The sequence below is a fragment of the Brassica napus genome, chromosome C4, assembly GCF_020379485.1.
Source record: "Brassica napus cultivar Da-Ae chromosome C4, Da-Ae, whole genome shotgun sequence".
In the NCBI taxonomy this organism is placed as follows: Eukaryota; Viridiplantae; Streptophyta; class Magnoliopsida; order Brassicales; family Brassicaceae; genus Brassica; species Brassica napus.
In genome coordinates this window covers 58,371,231-58,383,394 of record NC_063447.1, presented here as the reverse complement: position 1 = coordinate 58,383,394, position 12,164 = coordinate 58,371,231, and the positions used below count along the sequence as shown (strand labels likewise).

At 35.7% G+C, this 12,164-nt stretch overlaps 1 pseudogene; it reads right to left on the bottom strand.

Moving 5' to 3' along the window:
- Positions 1–4,777: 4,777 nt before the first annotated feature.
- LOC125585634 lies at positions 4,778–11,866 on the bottom strand (annotated as a pseudogene).
- Positions 11,867–12,164: the final 298 nt, after the last annotated feature.

Sequence of the window (12,164 nt, the reverse complement as noted above, 5' to 3'; positions counted from 1 at the left end):
GAATTAACTATTTATAAAACTCGTTTTGTGCTATTTTTAGGTTTTTCCAAAAAAAAATAGTACTGGAATACACATGTTATTGTAAGTAATAACTACGTATTGAAAGTATATGATATCATATGTTAGTCCATATCCTAGTTTTAGAGCTGTGGAAAACTTACCCATAGATAGAATTTCAGTCAGAAAAAAAAACTTATATACTTATAGTTTTTCTAACTATAATATATGTAATTAACCTCAAATGGCAAATCGGAACAGTTACAGGTGGTTTCGGGAGACTGGAAAACAGTGACTCTTAAAGTTACGATTTACAGACTAAAGATAAAAAATAACGATTCATATTCTGTATTCAACTTACTCGTTACTCATAGTTGAGTACGTAAAAATGCTTACTTAATGTTCTTGTCAAGAAAAAATGTTTTATAAGGAAATTATAATATTAAAAAGTATGATTCGACGAATCTTCCCAAATATATTAAGATTTAGTTTCATCCATGCATTCCAGTGGTTGATGATTTAGTACGTAGTTAAGATTAATACATAAGTCAGCATGCAAGCCCTGATATCGATTTAAAATGAAAAGAAAAAATCATATGATCTTTTTGGCAGATTGTTCGAAGATTAATTTTTCCCTAGTTCGAAGATTAATTATATATATTTCCTATTTATCTATCAACAGATAATATGTGTCATTACAACGGATATTTCTATATAAGTCAAACGACGACATCTTGTTCAAATTGGTTGGTTTTACGAAATCCATGTCACATCTGTGTATGAGCACGTAGCTAACTAGACTATTGGACGTAAGATAAAGCCAAAGAGTGCCCCTTGATGTTTATTTACTTTCTGTCATATAAAATAAAAGTTCCGCAATATCTAGTATGAGATTCACATAACTAATAATAGGAAAAAGGAGTGTGAAACAAAATTCTCAAATTAAACATAAAATTTTTATTATTCACGTGTGAAACAAGATTCTCTAATCGTTAGCTGATTTCATTAAAAATCAAAATCAAAAAAATCTAAAAGAATATTAAACCTTTTCTGATTTGTTTGAAGTCTTTATAAATGGAGATGCAATTTTAGACATTTCTTCCCACGTGGAAATTGTAAGGATAATTTTTTTCCGTTAAAGACTTAAATTTTTTTGAACTTTCTTAAAGACAAGAAAAATGTATTAAATTATGTATATAAGATGATTGGAAGTAGTTGTTGTTCAAAAGAAAAAAATCAATGGAAGTGATTTAATTTTCCACAAGGTTTAGATCATTTATAAAAGTTATTAAATTTAATTAAACTTTTCCATCTAAAGCTAAGAGATTTAAATTTTATCTGTTTAGCTAAGCAACTGTACTCAAACAATGTAAAATTAGTGAACGTCTTTTATTTGTAGGTGGCGACATGCTACTAATGCCAAATAGTAATTGCTTGTATTTAATTTGTTGAATTCAACTGATCTATAGATTTGAAGTTGTCTAAATACATCATTACCGGGGATGAAAAACACATATTCATAAACATCAACCGACCTAACTAATAATTGTTTTGTGCTTACTATCCTTGAGTCTCCCTACAAGTATGAGCTTTATATAGTCGGAAACGGATTACAGATTACAGATTATTAGGTAATTCCGTGATTTTTATTTAAAGAAACAATGAAGAATATTTATAATTAATTTATGGTTAGTTTAATTAAAAACTTATTATATATTTATATGAACCAACATATTTTTTTAAAGATTCTAAGAATGATTGTGGAGATGACATGTGGTTACAAAAATATGTTGTAATGCTTTTTTTTTAATATATAGAGGATATCGTCTGTTTTGTACTGTAGTTACGTATGTTTTGAATGGTGCTTTTTAATCAGATTTAGACCTAGATTTTTCTAGATAGTGTTGTTTAAAAAATAATGCAAGAAGCTTAAGATAAATAAAACCAACAGTGCTGATATATATATATATATATGCAGAGTAACAAATCATACGAATTTGATCGAATGGCAACTACATAAAATAAATGTAGAGTCTAGAGAAATTAGGAAGTTTAATTTATTACATTTCAAATTATTAAAGTTTAGAAGACGGTAAAACTTGCGAAAAAGCAAGGAGCTGAAGGACGACCGGGCCTCGAAGTCAAATACAAAATTCAATATATTAATAGAATTGAAAAATAAAGTATATGCATGCATTTCGTCTTTTCCTCTCCATTCGTTGCATTGGCTTTGTATGACACGTCAGGCTCTTTATTTCTTTATATTCTTTGTATCATTACCATTCCTTCGCGTTAAATTTCAGCTCTTCACGTTGACAAAAAAAAAAGGTTTCAGCTTTTCACACAGAATAAAATCAGATTACGAAAAAAGGAGTTAACAATCAGCTTTTGAAGACAAAAATAAGATTTTTTGTTTTTTTTTAAAAATGCTTAGTTATTATTATTAGTATTTTTCTCTATTTTGAGATCAAATTTTGCGCAAACAAATATTTCTCATACTAAAATGTATTGGCAAAAGAAAAGTACCATATTTAAGAATGGACATCTATCTAGCGAGTAACTAATTAAGATAAATGTTTAAAATAATTGAAAATTACAAAAAAAAAAGTCAATACAGTTTTATAGTTATAGATTGACTCCATTATTTCTTTATCAATTAAGCATTCAATAATATATATATAAATATTTTATAATATTATGTGATATTTATCAACGATAAATTGGTCTAGTCATTTAGCATAAGGAATTGGATTAATTGTGTCTCTAATTCGATTCTTTACACCATATCATTAAGTAATAGTATCAGTTAGTCACGGATTTAGAGAGACAATAGAATTTGGTCCTAGCTAATTCCTCTAGATTAAGAAAAACAAAAATATTACTTGAATTTTGACTTCAGTAATTATAAAAAATTTACAAAAGTGGTAGCTATCTCAACCATCGTGAGAAGATTATGAGACACCGACACGTGTTAGTTGAATTAAATTAATGCACATTGTGACTTAGCATCCTTCAGTTTAGAATAAAATAATTCATGGACCTTTCCAAGCCCTGTCTAACAACAAAAGTTTAAATCGTATATTTTAAAATTATCGTTAAAAGTCAAATAATATAAAACGTACAGGAGTTAATGACATATAGCTGACGAACCGTTGCATCCGTAACGTTACTCGAACAATATTATAAGTGACAGGATACGAAACTAACAAATTTCATGTTTGAAACTTTGCTTTCAACTATTTATGCTGGTGCCACCTTAGATAAATGATATTTAGCTGTCCAATTTGGCAATTGAACGTAAATATACTGAAAGTTCCTTAAACTACACACTGAAAAGTTGCAATTAACTTAATGGATTTCATTCCACTTGATCGATTGTTGTTGTACTATTAGTTATAATGTATCTAAACTAGCGAAAGACAGGGTCGGTAATCGTGTCATCATCACTACCATTCCAACAAAAATGATACCTTGAAATTGTTTGTAATTATGTCTGACATATATCTTTCTAAATTAGAACTAAAAGTTTGAAACCAATATATTTAGGATTGTTAGATGACAAATGTTAACTTTGATCATAAAATCCAAAAATCACAGTAACAGCATGCAATGGTTAATATTCATTGAGTTTGACATGGACTACGTAACAACCCAATACATGAACAAAGATGTGTTTATACGGTAAGTTTTTTTCTGTTCTTCTGTAAGTTCTGACTATTATTTTGTCCCAGATGATTATTGGTACGACTACGATCACGATATATGCTTATATATTTGCTATTAATGATATAATTAAAAGACTTGAGTATGAAAACTGAATTAGCTCATGTACACGACTCCAAGAATACTTGATATTGTTCGAATGTGGTATCCTGGTAATTAAACTTAAACGAGACTTAGTCATGTAAAACTACGCGGTGTTTAAATAAAAAACAAAAGCAAAAAATTACGCGGTGTTTATGTTTCCTAATCGTAGCTAAACCGGCATGCTGTTTCGAAAAGTCAAAGAGTTGACCGTTGAAAGCAGACAAGGTCTCCTGATTCATGGAGTAGTGTTTTTAAGATCTGGCCATGTCCGTATGCGGAAATAGTGTACGTGAGATGTACTTTGTGGACCCTTCGTGCTCTTCTTTATATGGTCAACTCCTCCTCTTCACTGAGACATTGTAATTTTTTATTAAGTTTTTTTTTTCTGTACGAAGCTCAGAGTAGCCTCTCTGGCTTTTGATTATTTTATTTTGTTGGATATTCTCTGTATGAGTTTATGTTAAGAAGTATTGACTTGTGGAAGGCTGAAGTATATTCTATAGGGGTCTCTCCATGTCTAAATCTTATGTGCGTAAATACAGTTCATTACTAGAGTAAATAAGGATAGGGAATGGGGTCTATTTTGTGAGAAACATGTTGCATCTAACCTAGAGACTGAAATGCAGAATAGCTAAAAGACATAGCTGATATCTAAATACTTGATCCAATTCTCAGATGATTGCATCGGCACTACAGCTTCAAAGCTATTAAAGAAAGACTCAGAAAGCTCCTTTTAAAGGAATTTTTTGTTAAATATCAAGAAATTCAGGATAGACTTTTTCTTCCAAATGTCACTCGACATCCTATGACGTCTGGGTTTTTTCTTAAGATGTTTTTCCGGTTGAGTTAACGACACTTGCTATAAATATTTCCAATCAATGAATTATCTTAGCACAGATTAAACAAACATGGGGAACCTGGTTGTATCATTCCAAACGCTCTAGCTCAAAAAGCATAAACAAACAAGTGGAAATATGATTAATGTGGAAGAAACATAGACAGTTTTCATTCATGATCTTTTATTTATTTCACCAAGGTTAGCATTTACACAGTTACAGATCTATAGAGAAAAGGGGTTTCATCTGCAATTCAATCAGAACCGCCCTTTAGAAAAAAGGGTTTCAAAGATAAAGACCTCTTGAAGGCCTTGGTCAATCAGTGTATGGCCAATGCATATTCCTTGAGCCTCCATCAGAAACGCCAATAAAAAGAGTTTGTTGATATCTTATCAAGAATATTTCAGGACTGTTTACAATAAAGAGTCTTGCAAAATAAACACGTTCGCAAAATGATGAAAAATGGTCAAAAGACGAAACACAAATTAGATTATCCGAAAAAAGATGATCACATTCGTTTCCATTAGCCTGGTTGGTTGAGTTGCAGTAAAGCTTGGAAGATATGAAGAGCACAACGGTGGCGGATGATATTTCTTACGAGGAGAAGAACCGTTTTGGAGATAGGGAGCTTCTCGGATTCTCACAGATTTGAAGTATCCATTTTGTCCATTGACATGAGCAGTTTGGTAGCGACAAGCCTTGGCCCTTTCTAGAACAAAAACCACAGCAATTTTCTTCTTCTCGTCAATGAAAAAGCTACCGTAATTAGGGTTAACCCGAAAGCCAGTGAGCAGTTTCAAAAACTTTGTCCACGACACAACATCAGGACCAATTTTGTCCGTAACACTAATCTCGATTGTCTTATCTGAGTGTTGATACAGCACAGCGAGCTGGTCTTCTCTAACACAAGACAGAGACACGGAAACTCCTCCATGTCCAGGCCGAAGCGGTAGAGGCAGAAGCGGTCCGAAGCTCTCTGTTGTGAAATCAAAACAGATGAAGAAACCTCTAAGATTCGTAAGAAAATAAGCGTTTCCCTTCAAAGAGACGCTGTCTCGATGAGGCCTTATCATCCACTCGGGAGTGACATCATCAAGAACCTTCCAAGAACTGGAGGTGAAATCGTAGAGCTCCCCTGAAACGTGTTTGCTTGTAACTGGATGAATCTCGTTGGAGATACTCAGGATCTTGTGGTTAAGGTTGTTGTCGTAACCGAAAGCAAACCTGTCTGACCTATAGAAACTACTGAGTCTGGGTTCGATCCCTAAAGCTATCCATAGGGAGGCATAGCAACAAGCCATCACACTGAAACACCTTAGAGATCTTTTTAGTATAGGTGGTTTAGATTGGTTAAGGGCTCTGGAATGTCCGGTTTATTTGAGGTTTTATTTAAGATGTAAACCAGTTGGTTATTGTTGGTTTAGCTTTGTTTACGATTGTATAAGAATCAGTTGTAACAAACTTTATCATTAATGAGAATCTGAGTTTACATCATGAACACTAAAATGGTATCAGAGCATTTTCCGCGAAAATCTCATTGATTTAGCTCAAATTCTTCGATTCTTCTCTCTTTTTCGTCGAATCTCACCTCATTTTGTTGATCGGAAGCCGATTCTGTAGCTGATTTGATCTCGGAAGCATCCAAATCACCTTTGCGAATCTCTCCGTGTTTTCAAATCGTTATTCGAGCTCCGATCATCTTCAATGGCGAAGCAAGGACGAAAAGCACGAGGACGAACACCGATTTCACCAGATCGTACTCCGATCTCAACTCCTACAGCTCAGACTGCAGTTGCGGTCACTCCACACCACCAGTCGCCGAACATTCATGATCGTTCGCCTCACACAGCATTTCCGATGAAGAAGGAATCGTACGACAACGTTCACAGTCCGTTCTTTCTCCATTCTGCTGATCATCCAGGTCTATCAATCGTTACTCACACTCTAGATGGAACAAATTACAACAACTGGTCGATTGCTATGAGAATGAGCTTAGATGCGAAGAATAAGCTTAGTTTCGTAGATGGATCTCTTCCTCGACCTGATTTGGATGATACTTTGTTTAAGATCTGGAGTAGATGTAATAGTATGGTGAAGGCTTGGGTGTTGAATGTAGTGAACAAAGAGATCTATGATAGTATTCTTTACTATGAAGATGCGGCAGAGATGTGGAATGATCTGTATCTGAGGTTTCGAGTGAGCAATCTTCCACGAAAGTACCAGCTTGAACAATCAATCATGACTCTAAAACAGGAGAGTCTTGATCTCTCGACGTATTACACGAAGAAGAAGACATTGTGGGAACAATTGGCTAACACCAGAACTACCACAGTGAAGAGGTGTAATTGCGATCATGTGAAGGAGTTGATTGAAGAAGCTGAGACGAGCAAGATCATTCAGTTCCTTATGGGTTTGAATGAGAATTTTGCCAACATTCGAGGACAGATTCTGAACATGAAACCAAGACCAAGCTTGACAGAGATTTACAACATGCTTGATCAAGATGAGAGTCAACGTTCTGTTGGAAGTGTATCAAAGAACTACTCTCCTTCTGCGTTTCAGGTTCATGCTTCTACACCTGTTGAGCAGCCGCATACACTCTTGTCTCAGACAAATACTCAGAAACCTCGGTGCTCTCATTGTCACAAGATTGGACATATGGCAGATAAGTGCTACAAGCTGCACGGGTATCCTCCGGGTTCTGGTCCCAAATGGAAGAAGCCGCAGACGATTGGTTCAACAAATCTTGCTCAGGTTGCACCAGAACTGCAGGCAGATAAGGCAGATTACTCAAAGGAAGAGATGTCCAGGGATCAGATCCAGCATATGATTTCTTATCTTAGCTCCAAGCTCCATGTTTCATCAGTTGAATCCTTACCGGATAAAACTTGTGCCTCGACTTCAACCTCTGTACCGATGATCTCACAGGTCACAGGTACATTCCTTGATTTATATTCCAAATCTTATTATGACATGCTTGTTTCTTCAATATCTTCAGAACCGGCTGTGTCTCTTAGAGCTTGGGTATTAGATTCAGGGGCTACTCATCACGTCTCCCATACTAAGGACCTTTATGTAGAATATAGAGCCTTAGAACAGACCTATGTTACTCTCCCAAATGGATATACGGTTCATATAGAGGGCATAGGATTCATTCAATTAACTGATGCTATCTCTCTACATGATGTTCTTTATATTCCTGAGTTTAAATTCAATTTGATCAGTGTGAGTGTTTTAACTAAGACTTTAAATTCTAAAGTTAGTTTTACTTCTGATCAATGGTTTATTCAGGAACTTACAAGGGAATTGATGATTGGTCAAGGTAGTCAAGTTGGAAACCTATATGTCATGGATTTCAATAAAGATAATCAGTCTGTTTGTTTACAAGGTATTTCGACCACTTGTTCATTTCCACCTGCTTGTTCTAGTTTTACGATTGATTCTACAATATGGCATAATAGATTGGGTCATCCCTCTGATTCTAAAGTTGATGTACTTTCTGATTTGTTATGTTTCAAAACTTTAAGAAATGAAAAACAAAAACATCATGTTTGTCACATTTGTCATCTTGCAAAACAAAGGCATTTACCCTTTAAATCTCGCAATAACATTTGTGCTTCACCTTTCGAACTTGTTCACATTGATACATGGGGTCCTTTCTCGGTTCCTACTAGTGATGGGCATAGGTACTTCTTGACAATAGTCGATGATTATAGTAGAGCTACTTGGATTTACCTAATGAAGAACAAGTCTGATGTTTTACATGTTTTTCCGGGATTCATTGCCATGATTGAGAATCAATACAAAACGAAAATACAATCAGTTAGGTCAGATAATGCACATGGATTGAAATTTACTGATTTGTTTCTTGCTAAAGGTATCATTGCTTATCACTCTTGTCCTGAAACACCTCAACAGAACTCTGTGGTAGAGAGAAAGCATCAGCATATATTGAATGTAGCTAGATCTCTCTTGTTTCAGTCAAACATTCCATTAGAGTTTTGGGGAGATTGTGTGATGACGGCTGTGTTTTTAATCAATAGATTACCTACTCCTGTCCTTGAAAACAAATCTCCTTATGAGAAACTCACTAGCAAAGTCCCTGATTATCATTCTTTGAAGAGTTTTGGATGCTTATGTTACTGTTCTACGTCTCCTAAAGGTAGAAATAAGTTTGAACCAAGGGCTAGAGCTTGTGTTTTCTTAGGCTATCCTAGTGGATATAAAGGGTATAAGCTACTAGATATAGAGACACACGCCGTTTCTATTTCAAGGCATGTCCTTTTTCATGAGGATATTTTTCCTTTAGCTACATCTAACATCAAAGATGTGACTAAAGATTTCTTTCCTCATTTTCATTCACCTGCAACCCCCGATGAAGTTCCCTCTGGAACTACATCTTCTGATGTGCATTCTCATTCTGATGCATCATCTTCAGAGACTTTGGTTTCTTTCGAATCAAGGTCTCACAGACAAAAGAAACCTCCCAAACACCTGCAGGATTTTCATTGTTATAATACTACCTCCACTATACCATTCCCTATATCAAACTATATTTCTTATTCTCTATTATCTGAGCCTTTTCGTGCCTTTATTAATACAATCACAAAAGATTTCGTTCCAAGAACGTATTCAGAGGCCAAGGGACATAAAGTTTGGGTTGAATCAATGGGACTGGAGATTGGAGCTATGCAGAGAACACATACGTGGAGTATTACAACATTACCTCCTGAGAAGAAAGCAATTGGTTGCAAATGGGTGAATACAATCAAATATAAGGCTGATGGCACAGTGGAGAGACCTAAATCGAGACTAGTGGCGAAGGGTTATACGCAACAGGAAGGATTAGATTATGAAGAGACATTTTCTCCTGTGGCTAAACATACTTCTGTTCGTATGCTTCTTCTTCTTGCAGCTAAGATGAATTGGTTTGTGCATCAGTTGGATATATCTAATGCTTTCTTGAATGGTGACCTTACTGAAGAGATTTATATGAAGATTCCGCCAGGATATGAAGAGATTACAGGTGAAGTGCTTCCCAAGAATGCAGTCTGCAAACTTCATAAGTCCATTTACGGGTTAAAGCAAGCCTCGAGACAATGGTTTCTCAAACTTTCTTCTACATTAACTGGTATGGGTTTCTCCAAATCACATTCAGATCACACTCTATTCATGAGGTTTAAAGATGATGTTATCATGGGAGTGTTGGTATATGTGGATGACATACTTGTTGTGAGCAACAGTGACAGTATGATCAGAAAGTTTATTGACGAGTTGCAGTTACATTTTAAACTTCGTGATCTTGGTCCAGCTAGATACTTTCTAGGCTTGGAAATTGCGAGATCATCACAGGGGATTTCAGTCTGTCAAAGGAAATACATCTTAGAGCTTCTTGATACAACAGGGTTTCTTGGTTGTAAACCTTCTTCAATACCTATGGATCCGGGTGTTAAATTTTCACTAGAAGAAGGTGTTCCTCTTCAAGATTCTTCTTCTTACAGGAAATTGATTGGGAGATTGATGTATCTTCACACGACAAGACCTGATATTTCTTATGCAGTTAACACCTTGTGTCAATTTTCTCATGCTCCTACGGATATTCATCTCAATGCAGCACACAAAGTCTTGCGGTATCTGAAGGGCACTATTGGCCAAGGGTTGTACTATCCTGTCGACAACAAGTTTGATCTACGAGGGTTTTCTGATGCTGATTGGGCAGCATGTAAAGATACTCGGCGCTCAGTCAGTGGCATTTGTATGTACATCGGTGATTCTCTCGTATCATGGCGTTCTAAGAAGCAAGATACAGTTTCTTGTAGTACGGCTGAAGCAGAGTTTCGAGCAATGGCGTTGGCTACTAAGGAAATGATTTGGTTAGCTCGGTTGTTACTTGAGTTCAGAGTTCCATTTCATCCTCCTGCTCACTTGTATTGTGACAATACCTCTGCACTTCATATTGCCAATAACTCTGTTTTCCATGAGCGGACGAAATGGATAGAGTTGGATTGCTACAAGACCAGAGAAGCTATTGAGAGTGGCTTTCTTAAGACCATGTATGTGAAGACTGGGAATCAACTGGCTGATACACTGACGAAAGCTTTACATCCCGCACCTTTCCGAGACCTCATTGGCAAGATGGGAATGAAGAACATCTTCATACCTCCATCTTGAGGGGGGCTTTTAGTATAGGTGGTTTAGATTGGTTAAGGGCTCTGGAATGTCCGGTTTATTTGAGGTTTTATTTAAGATGTAAACCAGTTGGTTATTGTTGGTTTAGCTTTGTTTACGATTGTATAAGAATCAGTTGTAACAAACTTTATCATTAATGAGAATCTGAGTTTACATCATGAACACTAAAAGATCTTGATTTGATCAAGTACGCTTACTTGTTTTATAGATGGGTCGCCGTCATCTTTGGGGAGATCGAAGTTCATCAAACTAATCCTCCTCAAGTCCATCATCAAGAACTGCTTCTTTGCTCCTTCACCCAAAAAGATCCGATTCTTACATACATTGTTCCACTTTTTGCAGGTAGATCTCACTGATCTCAGAGACGTCAACGGAACCTTCGAGAGTATCTCATCCTCTACCAAGTCCTCTGGAAGATCGAAAATTGTCTTCATAATTTCAAACTTCAATTAGGGTTTCTTTCTCTGCTCCTGCTCTGTCTGCCTTGGTGATAAAGTCAGCTTGGCCACCGTTTTTTTCCTAATGGGCCTGTGATGATGACCCAATAAATTAAATAGGATTGAATACGTTTTAATCATATTTTCAGTAGTCTGAGTTTGTTCAAATGATGTCTTTTTTACGTAGTACAGTCTCCAATGCCTCTTAACTGTCATGCTAAATCATAATTTTAACAGTGCAGTATAATTCGTACAACCGATCTTGCAACGGCTCAGGCGAAGCTCAATGAGCCTGAGAATCAAAGAGAAAGATCACTAAATTCTACTTCTCTTCTTCATAGACTTAAAAGGTTAGATTCCTTCACTCGGTATTCTTCAGGGCAACCATGCTTAAGCATCTCAAGAAAATACATTGTTTTATTAAATGTGGTTAGTTCAACTAGAAAAATATCAAATGCAAAACCTATATCATCATGATATGATGAAACTGTTCGCAAGCGTCTTACTGACTCAACATCTTTGTACTTTCTTCGCCTCGACTTATAAATTTTATAGCGTTTCACGTTTTTTGGTGATTTTATTTTAGATTAATTAGTGTTGCTAATTCTGTCACCACTCTTCTCTGTTGTATTACGGTGTGCCGTTTTAGTTGTAGATAGCTCTCCTTGTGAAAAGGTTAAGTGTGGCCTTTATTCTCTGTAAACTCTTGAACGTTTTTATTTTATGTTTAACATATAGGCTATATATCAATACTCAGTTAGATATAAATTCCTCGCGCAGCTCAGAGGTGTTTGATACAACGACCGACCATCAATGCTTGCTTATGTCTTAAGTCATGACCATGAACAATGAAGATCCATGCATGAAAGGTCCACGTGTCATGGTACATCCCAAGAGG